The following is a 17,023-nucleotide window of genomic DNA, read 5'->3' as shown; positions in this document are numbered from 1 at the left end:
ATAATCACATTAGAACTTGACAATGCGTAAGCACAGTCACTGTAGTCAACCATGGTTAAATTAGACTTTGTCAGCAGCTCTGACAAGTTGTCAAAGGATGCTTTGGGGCCATTGAGAAAATCCCACACTGGTTTTAATTTTATCTTGGCATCCATCATTGCTTTTCGAAGAGCATCCGATCTTGCTTTAATTCTGTCTGCTTCGTTTTGGGCTTCAGGTTCCTCTTCATTAAGATGTGGTGTTCGTGGTAATCATAGTTTCTGACATAGGTAGTTTAGGGAACCCATATCTACACAATATGTTTCCCTTCTTGCACAATTTAGAGTAGTTTCTGCTGGTAGAAGTAATCCTCAACTTCACCAGTGGGCCGGGCAGGTGACAACAGCAGATAAGTCATTAACACATCTACTCATTTCTCAAACATGCGCATGACAGTGACAGGGTTGATTCAGAGTATTTTGCATTTCGTTGTCCAATCAAGCTCTGAAAAGTCAATGTCTTCACCTTGTTGAGCTTTAATTGCCATTATTACTTCAGGCCATCAAATTTCAGCTGTGCTGAATGTGCAAAAAAAGGTAGGCGTTCCTAACTATCTGATCATGGCCTGTAGATTGCTTAGTGTTTTCTCCAAGTAAGCTGGACTACCTCTCAGGGGTTGCATGAACTGTGTAGTATCTCTGTTGTGAACCAGTCTTTCAACTTCACAGTTATCTTGAAGTAAATTGGAGATTCTTCGTCCATCTCTCATAATAGGCTTTCCTTTTCACAACTGGATGGACATGCTGTTTCTGGCCAGGTGTGTTTCTATCACAAATTGTGCAAAGAAAAGGTAACTCTGGTCTTTTGCGAAACCACACAGTATCCACACAGAAAAGCCTTGCATTAAAGTACATGCTTGGAGAAAATGTAACTTGTCTTGCTTCACCCATTGTATTCTGTCCAGTGAGGAACTGTACAGGGAATGCCATGGCTTTAAGTTTGGGGATTTTGAAAAACCTGACAGGCTTTTTTCCTTGTGCAGGTGCAATGCTGAATATTCCCTCACCGTACGATAAGATCTCCTGTCCGATGTCTGCATACACGTGTCTAGAGTGAGACCAGATCTAAGTTCATCCTTTTCTTCTACACTCACGTCCTATTCAGCAACAGTGTCTTCTTGTGGCTCCTCTGTTTCTTCAAGGCCTTCATCAAGGTGACTTTCAAAAGTTGTGTTTTCGCTTATGGAGATGTTTTTGTATTCAGAATGCATCTCTTTCAGTTTAGACAAAGCTGCTAGCACACTGTGCATATTCACTGTATGTAAATGCTGGTATCCTTTGTACTTGATGTGTCTTTTTAGCTTCACCTACAGAAGCTGGGATTCACTACTAGGTCTTGGCAGACAGCTGACTGTTGTCTCCACTTCAGAGGGTACACAGACAACACCACCACACACCGCTCTTTGTTGTCCTTTGGGCAATGCAACTATTTTTGCAAATGGTAAGAATTTGGCAATGAGCTGTCTTTCAAGAACATTTAATTCACACAATTCTGCAGGGATAGGTGCCAGTTAAAGATTGTTTGCCACTGCAATTGAAGGCATGTGTCCACTCAAAAGATGACTGTCACAAGTGTAGCAGATCCATTCCTGTTGCCTCTCCTCTGGAACTGAACAAGGATCTGTGCATGTGCTGTCACAGGCATGAATGTATTTCCTGGTTTAGCAAAATGCTGCAACATGACATTTTTGTCATATCTTTGTCGGCTGCATATCTTGACTTGATTTGGAAACAGAGTCCTGTGGCAAACTGTGCAGACATGTGTAGGTCCTTGCTGAATTTGATGATGAAATGCAGATATGGCCATTTGCATCAAATTGGTTGACACATGCTGATTTGTAGCATCAATATGGGGAGTGTCCTGGCAAGAACGGATGTACGGTCTGTATTTCCTTTTGATCCTTGATGCACCTGCATGTTATGAAGAATGTGGAATCCAGCATCATTTACACATTTCTGTTTCTTATGAAGGGTACAGTGTAGTATATGATGGGTTCATTTGCATATCTTGTGACCATATATGCTTTCATTTTCCTCTGGAAGACTGGATCGATGTTATACCTCCTGATCATATAGTCTTTCATTTTCCTCTGGAAGACAGGATCCATGTTATACCTCCTGGTCATATACTTTCTTTTCTTTGTCTGGACAACAGCATCTGTGTTGTATCTCCTGATCATATACTCCCTTTTCTTTGTCTGAACAACAGCATCTGTGTTGTATCTCCTGATCATGTACTCTTTTTTGTTTATCTGGACAAGAGCATCTGTGTTGTATCTCCTAATCATATACTGTCTTTTGTTTGTCTGGACAACAGCATCTGATTTTTATCTCCTGATCATGTACTCTTTTTTTCTTTGTCTGAACTAAAGCATCTGTGTTGTACTTTTTGATCATATAGTTTTTCTTTCTGCTTCTGACCTGAGGTTCTTGATTATACCTTCCCTTGGTGACCTCTATTTTCTTCATCTGAAATTGGAAGAAGGTGGCATTTCTGTCTTTTTCATAATCCTTTCTTTTCTGTTCTCTGACTGCATAAGCTGCAGTTGTGTCCTTGGATCCTCAACATTGCTTTTGAATTGCAGTTGTTTTATGTCTTTCTTTTCTTTTTCGCTCCTTATTTTTTTTCACAGCCATATCATCCTGGTCCATTGGGATATTGGCTCTAACATTTGTCTGTGGTCCTGTCATAACTGTAGAAACAATATTATGTGGGATTTTGGTTCCAACAGTTGTTTGTAGTTCTGGAAGATTTGATATCATTTGTGAATCCGGTACACAAGCTGATGATGCACACTGTTCATCAGATTGTTGCTCTGTTTCAAATGATACAGCCATGAATTCATACGTGGTCTTATAACCATGATTCTGGAAGACTATGAGTAATCTGTTAATCATGTCTCTCAGGTGGGTGAAAGTTAACATAACAGCTTGTCTGTTACCAGTAGGAAGTGGCAAACTTTCAAAAGTTCTTGAATGTTAGCACTTCTGCACATTGTATGTGTGGCTACGCAAGCTAAGATGATCGTCAGTATTAATGATGATTTTTTCAGTATTAAGCTGCATTTTTTATTTTATTTTTTTGGAATTCCCAATACGCTCTAAGTCCTCATGGTGGCATAGTGACTTGCCTCAATCCAGGTGGCGAAGGACGAATCTCAGTTGCCTCCGCATCTGAGACCGTCAATCTGCACATCTTATCACGTGGCTTGTTGAGCGCATTACTGCAGAGACATAGCGTGTTTGGAGGCTTCACGCTATTCTCCGTGGCATCCACGCACAACACACCACGCACCTCATCGAGAGCGAGAACCACATTATAGCGACCACGAGGAGATTACCCCATGTGACTCTACCCTCCCTAGCAACTGGGCCAATTTGGTTGCTTAGGAGACCTGGCTGGAGTCACTCAGCACACCCTGGATTCAAACTTGCAACTCCAGGCCCCCTTAAGCTGCATTTTAATGCCAACATACAAAGCGTCTCCCTCTTCTATAACTCTGTCGAGGTCAGGCATCTTGAACTGGATTCCTTCATTGTGGTAGGTTAAGAATGTAAGAGCTACACACGTGCACTGATGATTTCTTGGGAAAACATTATACCTTGCATCATTCTGGCAATGAGAAGCCTGCACAGATAAAACTCTGGGTGCATCACCACCATCTTCTGCCTGTTGGCTATCACAAAATGGAGCTACAGCTTGAATGATGCATGCTTGTCCAATCAGTAAATAACAGAACAGAAGTCACGGTTCGGTACGTTCGGTTTTGGGGTCACGGTTCAATACGAGTTCGGTACAACAGGAAAAAGTAACAAATCCCAAATGCTAGGTTTCTTTTCATTTATTTTGAACAGACAATAGTGCAAATTACAGTTTGTTCCACGTAGTGGCATTTAGTTCACCCTGAGGTAGTTGGTACAGTACAGCCTCCTTTAGTGTATTAGGCACCGAGCAGTAAACAGAATGCACTCTTGTATAGGCCATATTTTTTTGCAGGGTTGATAAATACAAAAGGTATTTGGTCACAATCAGCTACAAAACTGAAAAACATCTCCAGTGTTATAAAAGTACAAAATAAATAGAATAATGAAAAATAAAACTTGTGCACTAGGAGAAGCCATTCTTGTTTTGGGTTGGTGCATAGATGGTCTCTTCTTCTTCTGCTCTTTTTCCTGTTGTGGCAGTTAGCATACAGTGTTGTATTACCGCGCACGCCCCTTTCTGGATTGGAGTGTGGATCATCTGTGACTGACTCAGATGTATTCTCCATCTGACTGCATGCGTGACGTCAGTACTGTGACGGTTCGGGACGAATACATGTACCGTTACACCCCTAGTAAATAATGATATAATCAAATTATACTGATGACCATAATGTGAACGAAATATCACAACAATATTGTTAATCTGCAAGTATTTTCAAAATAATTCCATAATATTGTATAACTATCCAATAAGTATAATATATAATTACATATAACTATCCCTTTAACACACTCTTAAAAAATATCTATGTATTCCACAAAAGAAAGTCATACAGGTTCGAGACCAGCTGTGGGTGAGTAAATGAGACAATTATCATTTTGGGGTGAACTATTCCTTTAAAGGGTTATTTTACCATGAATAGTGCATGAAAGATCATGTCAATCCAAGGCAAAGATATTGACATCTTGACTCACTAAGCATGATGGACATATAAAGAAATCTATTTATAACATTTGTTGCAACAGGATATTCACAAGTACTAGGCACTTACTTAAAAAGTTCCTCCGGAGTTAATTATGCTGGCAGAAAAGATAAAACTTGTAAAGTATAATGAAAACAAACAGATAAACAACTATAAAAGCAAAAACAAAACAAAAACTGTAAATATAGCTAATCCAACTATATGAGAAAAAGAAAACAGACAAATAACTCTTAAATCTTAAACTTAGAGAATTTAAAAAAAATTGTCAATTTATTGAAAAATTAACCTCTCTGTGTCAGAGAACTGGAAACACAGAGAACCTGGGAAAAAACAAAGCAACTCAAGGAACAAAATCTAGTAAAAAATTAAATAAAAAGGGTTTATAGAAGTTGTATTTTTATACAGTAAAAGTATTGGGAACTACTGCCTGTTGAAAACACAAACCACAGGAAACCTAAAAAAAAAAAAAAGAAGAAGAAAAAAAAAGAAGAGAGACATATTAAGCAAATATAATGATAGTAATACAGAGAAGAAAATGTGATAGAATCACTTAAACCAGAGTTTCTCCTTTCCTGGAAGACCCTAACACTATACATTTTGGATGTCTCCTTTGTCTCATTTATCTAACAGGCCTGACAGTCCTGATTAACTAATTAATAGAGTGCTTCATGCTTTAAATTAAATGTGTGAAATAGGGCTTTCACGATTATGAAATTTGGCAGATGATTAATTGTCAAAGAAACAATGGCAGTTATAATGATGACAATTAATTGTATGTTTTAGAGCTTTCAAGATGAATTATCATACAAATTGTCATATTGCTCAAGGTTTCTTGAGGTTTCATGCATGCTTTATACACATTAAGAAGTATTTTTTACATATTAAACTTCAAATATATAAATAGAATAATAAACAGGCATATATGACATTAAAAATAATGTTTAAATATTAAAATATTTCTAAATAAAATATTTCACTTTTTGGTCAGCTTTAGTCTTGATCCATTTTACATTTACACTGTTGTTTTTGGAACCCAGCTGAATAGTGGTTCCCACAGTGAATAGAGGGACAGTGGTTACCAAACTTTTTTAAACTATGGCACCCCTTTATAGTGTTTTTTTTTTTTTTGCAGCACCCAGACAAATAATAAGGAAGCGGGTTATGAAAATAACCTCCAAAACTGGCATTTCTCTATGCGGTCAGCGCCACGTCTATGAGTTGCGTGAAGTGACTGGGGAAGAGAAAACTGTTCCTGTGCCTAATGGTTCTGGTGCTCAGTGCTCTGTAGCGCTGACCAGAAGGCAACAGTTCAAAAAGGTAGTGAGCTGGGTGAGTGGGGTCCAGAGTGATTTTTCCAGCCCTTTTCTTCACTCTGGAAGTGTACAGTTCTTGAAGGGAGGGCAGGGGGCAACCAATAATCCTCTCAGCAGTCCGAACTGTCCTTAGTAGTCTTCTGATATCTGATTTCATAGCTACACTAAACCAGACAGTTACTGAAGTGCAGAGGACAGACTCAATGACCGCTGAGTAGAACTGTATCAGCAGCACCTGTGGCAGGTTGAGCTTCCTTAGCTGGTGAAGGAAGTACAACCTCTGCTGAGCCTTTAATGTTGGTAGTCTGCCACGCCAGTAAAACCAAAGGAGAAGATTTAGGTAACGTTTTCATGGTGCACTGCAGATTAAAACAAGTAAGTTGAAACATTTGCAAATAAACTTGCTGAATGTTCTGAAAGAGAATGTTGGGTAAAATTTGTCATTATTACTGTGACTTAGAAAGTGTCTGGTTATAGTTCTATGGTGTGAATGAATACTGTCAAAGAACATTAGCTGACGTAGTTCACTAGCTAGCTCAGAGATTATCGCTGATGGCTAATGTTAGCTCTCTGAGCTAGTCTGCTTGCTCATGGCCATGCTATATTTACAGTACATTTATGGACAGTGAATTGAAGCATTGGAACAAACCCTCACTCATGTCTGTTTTTCCATAGATGGATATAATTTATTTATTTATTTTTTAAATGAGACTGCCAGGATCAGGTGAGAGAGTTAAATGACGTTACCTAGGCTGACCATATTCTGGTTTTCCAAAAAGAGGACACCTTTTTTTTTCCACGGGGCGGTGGAGTAATAGGGTTCAAACAGTGTTACTATGAATGCAAACTTTGAAGTGAATTAGCATAACATAAATATAAAAATAAATACAAATTTCCAACATTCTTTTGAATGTCCATGTATTCAAATAAAATATTTGTTGCCATGAGTGTACCTTAATTTACTATTGCTATTATTTTGAATGGCCATGGAAAATGAAGTAATGTGATAATTTTACCTGGTCGCAAAAAGTAGTCCGTTAATTTACCTGATGAACTTTCACCTTTTGCTGACCCTTTATGTTTCGCAGAGCTAATGTGTGCTTCTAAATCACTTGCACCTTTATTAGCAACTGACACATAAGTGCCAGCTTTATATGTCATACATTCTGCTTCCCACGGATCTCGACCTGGACGAAAGCATGGGAATTTTTTGTGCAAATCTTCTGTAAATTTGCACTTTCGTTTGGGCATTGTTTCCACTCAGCTGTCATTTGCTGCTACTGTCTAGTGATGGGTCGTTCATGAACGACGAATCTTTTATGTGACTCCGAAGAACGAGTAGTCTCAGATAGTGATTTGTTCATTTTGTGTTGGCCACCGCAACCTCCGTTAATTTGTTACGTGAAAACCACATAGGCGCTGTACAGGAAACAGAAATGGTTAGTTCACCTTTCAACTCTTTTGGTCCGAGTCATTCGTTCTTTTGTCACATGACAGCCGTATACACTATGCATTGCTCACACAAGAAACAGAAATGATTAGTTCACCTCTCGAGTCTTCTGGTCCGAGTCGTTCGATCCGATCTTCCCATCACTACTGCTGTCAATCAACTGTATGATGCCGAACACAACAGTGCTTCACGCGTTCGCGGAGAGATTGACAGGCAGGGATTTTGCCAATAGTTGCTGCAAGCCTCTTATAATTGACCAATTGGTGTGCGAGAAGGCGGGACTTACAAAGAGGGGTTAAAGCAATGCAAATGTGCACGCACACACAGTGAAGTATTAGACCAGCTGCACATCATAATGCAACTAAAGCCGAATCCCGGACATTTTTGGCAAATTTAGAAATCCCAGCCGGACGCTTTTTTTAAGGTCCGAAAAAGAGGACATGTCCGGGAAAAAGAGGACGTATGGTCACCCTAAGTGGAATCCACAATGATTTCACATAACAAAGAAATGTATTGATCTACTGTTATAAAATGTGGATTTTCTCCAACCTCTTCTTACATTTATTTATGTCACAAATACTCTGTTTTCATTATTTATTATCAGATCAGATGTCATTTTCTAGTTGAATACAGTATGCTTGTGTGTGATAATTTTCAGTGCATAGAGGGAGAGAGGAGGATGGAGTGAGAAAGACAGAGAGAGAGAGAGAGAGAGAGAGAGAGAGCAAGAGCAAGAAGAACCAGGTGAGAAAGTGGACAGATAGTGAAGTCAAGATTGTTATAGTGGCAAAACAGTAACTGTTTAGCAGAGAGGTAAAAAAAACATTCCATTCACAATATAAATTTACATGTATTTCATGGATGCTGTGTGTTTTTGTCCCACACATTAAATGATTTCCAGAAGTACACTTAGAACATATGCCAGTGGACTCTAAACAGGACATCTAGTTTGGAACGTTCTGGATATTATGATTGAGTCTTTGCCTCAGGTTTCATTAACTAACTGAGGGTCTTCAGGGTGTATTATATTGAAATCTGTGATTGTTCATTCTGAACCATTATTATTATACACTACAATAGACCACCCAACTAATTAGGTTGCTTCTGAAAGTAACGTTGTGTACCTAATTGAATTGAGGTTTGCCAAAGTGAAAGGAGTTGAATACTTTTACAAACAGCATATTCCATTTTTCATTTTCTTAAAAAATATTTTGTTGTGTAAAACTCATGTTACTTACTAGTAATTCATTAAAAGTATTATTGTTGTTAATTAAAAAATATATAGAAAAATATTAATGTATTAATTGTTATCCAGTGAAATGAATGATTTAGCAGGGGTGTTGAACACTTTTGCAAGGCACTGTATGCATGTCACATTGTCATTAGGGACTGAAGCCCTTAAAGGTCTGATCGTAGAATCTACGTGTATATATGGTGTTTGATTGAGGGTCTATTTTGTCACACAGGTGAGTCAGTTAGGGAAGAGGAAGAGCAGGCATCACAGCAAGGGGCAGCAGGTGGATTAACTGCAACTGATGATATAGGGACTCCAGAAAGTGGCCCAAAGTAGGTGCATCTCCCATAGCCAGTTTGGAGCTCAGCAAAGAGCATTTAACAAGAGTTGGTTTGAGCAGTTTAAATGGCTGGAGTACTCTGTAGCCAGAAACTCTGCATTTTGCTTTTCATGTCATCTGTATGGAAGGCAGAACATTCGCACCAATAAAGATGCCCTCAGTGGCTCCGGGTTTTCAAATTGGAAGAGGGCTTTGGAATCCTTCCGGGAGCATGAGAACAGTGCCCTCCACATGTCCATCATGACATACTGGCAGAGCTTTAAAAGCACAAAAACTCAAGGGGATGTAATTGAGCAGCTAAAAACTGCTAGCGCAGCAGAAATATCAGAGAGGAGCCAATACCTTCTCCGTATTGTGGGAGCAGCCACCTTTTTAGGAAAGCAAGGCATCCCATTCCAGGGGCATGATGAGCAGGAGTCTAGCCAGAATCAAGGCAAATGTATTGAATGTATGAAGCTCGTCAAACAATTTGACCCATTTTTACAAAAATATACTACCCCTTCTCATACCACCTACCTCATTTCTCATTTCTCCCAAAACAAAAAGATAACTAGCATTTCACAAGAAATCACAGAAAGAATCATCAGGCAAAAGAAGATCTCAAAGATGTACTCTGTGATGACAGACGAAACTAGAGACAGACGCACAGAGCAGCTTGCGGTCTGTGTGCATTTTATTATGCAAGAGGGCGCAGAGAGAGAGTGTTTCCTTGGGCTATGGAAGCTATAGGGCTTTGATGCACGGTCCATTGCAGATGCGATAGAGGAAATGCTACAGTTGCACAACTTGGGTGATCTAATGTGTGTTGCACAAGCCTATGATGGTGCATCTGTCATGAGTGGAGCAGTGGGGGGTATCCAAGCCCGCTTTGGAGAGCGACACCCTGAAGCAGTGTATATGCACTGCTATGCACACGAGCTCAACCTCGTCCTATGCCACACATGCAAAGCTATACCTGAAGCGACCACATTCTTTGAATTACTGGATAATGTGTACACATATTTCAGCAGTTCCCTTGTGAACCACAAGTTTGTAAAAATCCAGAAACAACTTGGATTAAGTCCATCTGAACTCGTGCAGCTCTCCACAACAAGATGGGCGCGCCAGGTGAAGTCTGTCAATGCTGTCCTGAACAAACTTCCTGCAATTTTAAAATGTTTTAGCACCATGAACACATCCATGGCCTTTGAGATCCGGTCAAAGCTCTGCAAGCCAAAGACACTCTACATGCTGGTGATGTTTTCCAAACTCCTTGGCATAACTGAAGAGCTACACCGGTAGAGAAAGTTTGGACTTGGGCAAAGCAGTTCATTACAAGATGGCAGTCCTCAAATTTTGACAGAGCTCCACACAGACTGTAGTGGTGAAGATGTGTTCAAGAGGGTCATGGCCTTATGTGAGGCAAATGACATCCAGCTCCCTGTTGGTCCCAGGCAGAAACAAAAACGATTTAATGGTTTTGTGGTGGAGTCAGCCTGTAGGTCAACCTCCAATCTGACTACCTCAGATGATTTCAGACATCAGCTTTTTTATTCATGCCTAGACAGGATGGTAGAAAAGCTCATCTTTCGATTTTCAGGTGTGGGAGAAGAGCTTATGTCAGGTATTCAAGCCTGCAACCCAACCACAGAGACCCTTCTCTCTGAAGAAGCCCTCAAAAGCCTTGCTACACATTATAGGATTCAATTGAAGCCAGAAGAACTCCTGGTGGCTAAACGTTTCATCAAGAGAAGGATGGAGAAAGAGACAGTCCCCGACACATCCACTGTGTTCCAAATGCTTGATGAAGATATGTTTCCCACCCTGAACGCTGTCTTCCAAGTGGCCCTGACAATCCCAGTCAGCAGCTGCAGCTGTGAATGCTCCTTCAGTGCCTTTCGCCGTCTTCACACATGGTTAAGGAGCACCATGGGCCAAGACAGGCTCAACGACCTGGCCATCATTTCAATTGAAAAGGACAATCTGGATGCCATAAACCCTGATAGTGTTATTGACAGATTCGCTCAAATGAAACCATGTTGGAACAGCCTTATGTTGAAGCCACAAAAATAGAAAAGGAGAAAAAACTCCCTGACCCAGACAACAATAGGAGGGCAAAGATTGAGAGGGGATGGGAGACAAGGAATGGAGGGACGTCAGTTCCCAATGATGGAAGGATGCGCAGAAGAAAGGAATGAAAGAGAAAGTGAAGAAAATAAAGGAGGGTGTAATAGGCTGAGGATTAGTTATGTTGTAGAAATGACATAATATGATGACATGTAAGAGAAGAGACAGACAGAGCGTGTTGAGTTGTTAAGAGTTTGAAAAAGGTTCAGTAAAGCTTCAAAGAATAAACAAGACTGGACATTGGATTCTTTCACACATCATACAGTGGTTTATTACATGGTGTCAGAAGTGCCGATTGTCAGATGGCAAAGTTTAACCCACCGGAAAACTTTTGCTTCGAGAGACCAGCGGAATGGACCGACTGGAAAAAGCAGTTTACACAGTACAGAACGGCAACAAAGCTGGATAAAGAGGATGGCAGTGTACAAATAAGCACCCTTATCTATGCTTTAGGGGGTGAAGAGGAGAATATCTTCAGCTCATTCACCTTCGATGCAGAAGGAGATGATAAGAAGTTCAAAGTGGTCCTCAACAAGTTTGATGCGTATTTCATACCAAAGCGCAATAAGATCCATGAAAGGGCATTTTATCAGCATGTACAACGTCTGGGGGAGAGAGAGGAATCTTTCATTCGTGCCCTTTATGAACTGTCGGAGCACTGCGATTTCGGGTCTGCTCGTGAGGAACACATTAGAGACCGAATCGTGGTAGGAATCCAGGACAAAGAATTGTCACGCAAGCTGCAGCTCATTCCAAATCTCACACTCAAAATGACAGTGCAGGAAACCCGCCAGTCGGAGGAGGTGAAAGCACAAGTTACTGCGCAGGGAGAGGCTGCATGCACTACTCAAGAGGTAGCACACAAAAGACACATACACTATATTGCCAAAAGTATTCGCTCATCTGCCTTTAGATGCATATGAACTTAAGTGACATCCCATTCTTAATCCATAGGGTTTAATATGATGTCGGCCCACCCTTTGCAGCTATAACAGCTTCAACTCTTCTGGGAAGGCTTTCCACAAGGTTTAGGAGTGTGTTAATGGGAATTTTTGACTATTCTTCCAGAAGCGTATTTGTAAGGTCAGACACTGATGTTGGATGAGAAGGCCTGGCTCGCAGTCTTCGCTCTAATTCATCCCAAAGGTGCTCTATCGGGTTGAGGTCAGGACTCTGTGCAGGCCAGTCAAGTTCTTCCACACCAAACTCGCTCATCCATGTCTTTATGGACCTTGCTTTGTGCACTGGTGCGCAGTCATGTTGGAACAGGAAGGGGCCATCCCCAAACTGTTCCCACAATGTTGGGAGCATGGAATTGTCCAAAATCTCTTGGTATGCTGAAGCATTCAGAGTTCCTTTCACTGGAACTAAGGGGCCAAGCCCAGCTCCTGAAAAACAATGCCACACCATAATCCCCCTCCACCAAACTTCACAGTTGGCACAATGCAGTCAGACAAGTACCGTTCTCCTGGCAACCGCCAAACCCAGACTCGTCCATCAGATTGCCAGATGGAGAAGCGTGATTCGTCACTCCAGAGAACGCGTCTCCACTGCTCTAGAGTCCAGTGGCGGCGTGCTTTACACCACTGCATCCGACGCTTTGCATTGCACTTGGTGATGTATGGCTTGGATGCAGCTGCTCGGCTATGGAAACCCATTCCATGAAGCTCTCTACGCACTGTTCTTGAGCTAATCTGAAGGCCACATGAACTTTGGAGGTCTGTAGCGATTGACTCTGCAGAGAGTTGGCGACCTCTGCGCACTATGCGCCTCAGCATCCGCTGACCCCGCTCTGTCATTTTACGTGGCCTACCACTACGTGGCTGAGTTGCTGTCATTCCTAATCGCTTCCACTTTGTTATAATACCACTGACAGTTGACTGTGGAATATTTAGTAGTGAGGAAATTTCATAACTGGACTTGTTGCACAGATGGCATCCTATCACAGTACCACGCTGTAATTCACTGAGCTCCTGAGAGCGGCCCATTCTTTCACAAATGTTTGTAGAAGCAGTCTGCATGCCTAGGTGCTTCATTTTATACACCTGTGGCCATGGAAGTGATTGGAACACCTGAATTCAATTATTTGGATGGGTGAGCGAATACTTTTGGCAATATAGTGTACATCAGAAGCAACACGCCCCAGGGCCGAAGTTCAAACAACGTTCCAGGGACAATGAGAGAAAGTATGCAGCAGATGTGGCAAAGAAATGCACAGAAAATCAGACTGCCCAGCATTGAAGTCCTCATGCAACAGATGCAGGAAAACAGGGCACTAGGAAAAGGTGTGCAAAAGCAAAGTGGTGAGTAAAATAGAGATTGTGAAGAGCATAATTACCACTTTCTGGGCTCAGTCGATAGCACAGCCTCATATAATGAATGGACAGTGCAACTAGAAATCGGTAGTACACTGGTTAGCTTTAAAATAGACACTGGTGCCGATGAGTGTATTATGACTGAAAAAGCATTTAGAATGCTCAAGCCTGAAGAAAGATTGCTCACGGCTAAGACTGTACTGAATAGCTCAGGTGGCCGTCTGAACTGTATCAGCCAGTTTACAGCACACACAGAGTACAAAAACAACCGGTACTCATTTAAAGTGTTTGTTTTCAGAGGGGAGACCACCAGCAACCTACTTAGTCAGTCAGTAGCTGAGCTGATGGGGCTGGCTAAAAACACAGCCAGTGAAGATCTCATTACAAGATAATGCACAGCCCTACAGTATATGCTGTGTGCAGGATCCCAATTCCCCTCATGAAACCAGTTAAAGAGGAACTGGACAGGATGGAAGCTGAATGGTGAATGGTGCACACCGATAATGCCAGCTCCCAAGAAGTCGGGACAGGTGTGTATATGTGTCGACCTCAGGAAATTTAATAAAGCTGTCAATAGAGAAAGGTTTGTCTTACCAACTGCAGGGGAGATCACAGCAAAGTTGAACAGAACCACAGTGTTTTCCACACTGGATGCAGCTGCAGGTTTCTGGCAAATGCCGCTGGATAATGACAGCCAGAGACTGACAACCTTTATTACTCCTTTTGCCAGGTACTGTTTCAAATGCCTACCCTTTGGAATTTCCAGCGCCCCTGAAGGCCTGGAAGGGGCCGACATTTACATGGATGACATTATCGTCCAAGGAGGAAATGTGGCGGAGCACGACCAGTGACTACAGTTAGTGATGGAACAACTGCATTCGGCAGGGCTGAGGTTGAACACAGAAAAGTGCAGGTTGAGGCAAGAAAAGCTACACTTCCTGGACCATGAAATTAGTGCAGACGGGGTGCGGCCCGACCCGGGCCAAAGTATCAGCTATTAACAAACTGCCTCCACCAGACAACACATAGGGGTTAAAAAGAGTTCTCGGGATGGTCAGTTACCTGGGAAGGTATATCCCCAAATTAGCAGAGGTGGGACGGCCGCTCTTTGATCTGCTGAAAGCCAAATCAACATGGACATGGGGTCCAGCGCAACAAGCAGCTTTCCAGCAGATAAAAAGTCTTCTCATGTCCTCACCCACATTAGCATTTTATGATGTAAGAAAACCAACCATGGTGTCAGCAGATGCAAGCAGCTACGGAACTGGTGGCGTACTGATGCAGCTGACCAACAAAGAGTGGAGACCGGTGGCCTATTGCTCCAGATGACTGAGCAATGCTGAAATCGGGTACGCTCAAATAGAGAAAGAGTGCCTGGCCAGTGTATGGTCGTGTGAGAGAGTCGAAAAGTACCTGCATGGTCTGGAGGAATTTAAGCTGATCAGTGATCATAAGCCATTAGTGCCACTGAAAAATGCCAGACCTGGACATGGTCCCGCTTCGTTGCCAGGGGCTACTGATGCGATTGATGAGATTCAACCCCACAGCAGAATATGCACCAGGGAAAACTCTCATAGTGGCAGACGCGCTGTCCAGGAGTCCCTCAGACAATGTACAGGACTGTAACGACACTCACTTAGACATGGAGTGCTATGTGGCGTCCATTATTGATAGCATGCCGGCGTCAAAGCAAAGGAGGATATCATCAGGTCTAGTACTGCTGAAGACGAAAGCCTGCAAAAGGTTATCACGTACATCCAGTCAGGTTGGCCAGAGCAAATAGTCAAAATACACCTGGTGGCTAAAGATTTATTTCCCATGAGAAATGAACTGTCAGTTCAAGATGGAATTGTCACCAGGGGCAACAGAATGGTCATACCTAAAATTTTGAGGGCTGAGATCATAGATTGCATACACGATTGACATCAGGGTCTGAGCAAATGCAGAGAAAGAGCAAACACCTCAGTATGGTTGCCCGGCATATCAACCCAGATTAAACTCAATGTATTGTCTTGCCAGTCCTGTCAAGAATTGAGAAGAGTTTAGTCCAGAGAATCACTGATTTCCACGGCACTTCCTGAAAGGTCATGGAAGAGGATTGGAATGGATCTGTGCGAATACAGCAAACAGATCTATCTAGTCATCTCAGACTACTATTCACGTTTTCTGGAGGTAATGCACATGCCCACTACTACCAGTACACAGGTAGTGCAAAAACTGAAAGCCACTGTAAAAAACCTTCACAGCAGGAGGACACAGGAGAGCAGTTTCCTCTCAAGTAAAGTTTTAATTAATATACTCCAGCACTTTACAGCTTCACAATGACTCAGCAGCTTCACAATAATAATTCATCAGTTTCACAACAATAGATCATCAGCTCCACAATAAGGTTTCTTGCCCCTAACTCTCCCTCCGTCTGCTGGTGGCATGGCCGCTTATATGCCGCTCTCCCCATGCTCACTGGAATTAGAGACAGGTGTTAGACATAATTTAGCTCAGGTGTCAGCACCCTTACCGCTTTCTCTCTCCCCAGACGGACGCTCGACCACCTCCCCGCTGACACATATCCCCACTGCCCGACTCAGGCCGGGGAGCCATCCGGCCTGTCTACCACTCCCCCCATTTCTGGAAAGGAAGTCTGCGACAGGGCTGGAGAGCAAGATACAACCAGGTGATCCATGTGTTGATATCCTTCATGCAGTGGAGCCATTGGAGTGGGGCGTGATCTGAGCAGAGGGTGAAGGCCCGCCCCAGCAGGTAGTAATGGAGAGTGAGGACCGGCCACTTGATGGCCAGACACTCCTTTTCAACGGTGCTGTACTTTGTTTCTCTCAAGGAGAGCTTGCGGCTGATGTACAGCACCGGGAACTCCAACCCCCTCCACCACCTGTGAGAGCACGGACCCCAGTCCCCTGTCTGAAGCGTCCATCTGCAATACAAAAGGGAGAGAGAAAGTAGGTGCATGTAAAAGTGGCCCCCCGCAAAGTGCGGCTTTAACCTGCGTAAATGCCCGTTGGCACTGCTCCGTCCACTGGACCAGGTCTGGAGCTCCCTTTTAAGTGAGATCAGTCAGCGGGCTTATGACATCCGAATCTTCTATAATAGCCAGCCAGCTCCAGGAACTGTCTCACCACCTTTTTGGTCTTGGGTCTCGGGCAGGTCACAATCGCCGCCGTCTTGTCAATTTGGGGACGCACCTGCCTGTGGCCCAAGTGGAACCCCAGATACTGTACCTCCACCCGCTCAATCACGCACTTCTTAGGGTTTGCTGTGAGCCCCGCCCATCGCAGCGATGCAAACCCGAATGCGGTCTGAGGATTCGGTCCATGAGGCGCTAAAACGTGGCCGGAGCCCCAAACAAACCGAACGGAAGTGTCACAAATTGGTGTAATCCAAATGGTGTGGAGAAAGCCATTTTTTTCATGGGAAATTGGTGTCAAGGGGATCTGCCAATAACCCTTTGTCAAATCCAGTGTAGAGTAAAAATGAGCAGTGCCTAACCGACCGAGCAACTCATCAATACGAGGCATTGGATAGGC

At 42.7% G+C, this 17,023-nt stretch overlaps 1 protein-coding gene across 1 annotated transcript in view; it reads right to left on the bottom strand.

Annotated features, from left to right (window-relative positions):
* LOC127442946 (gastrula zinc finger protein XlCGF7.1-like) overlaps nucleotides 1-17,023 on the bottom strand; it is an 898,889-nt gene that overhangs the window by 696,309 nt on the left and 185,557 nt on the right. The gene's annotated exons all lie outside the window — the stretch shown is intronic.

This window comes from Myxocyprinus asiaticus, chromosome 6 (assembly GCF_019703515.2).
Source record: "Myxocyprinus asiaticus isolate MX2 ecotype Aquarium Trade chromosome 6, UBuf_Myxa_2, whole genome shotgun sequence".
NCBI lineage: Eukaryota > Metazoa > Chordata > Actinopteri > Cypriniformes > Catostomidae > Myxocyprinus > Myxocyprinus asiaticus.
This window is presented reverse-complemented; position numbering and strand designations above follow the sequence as displayed.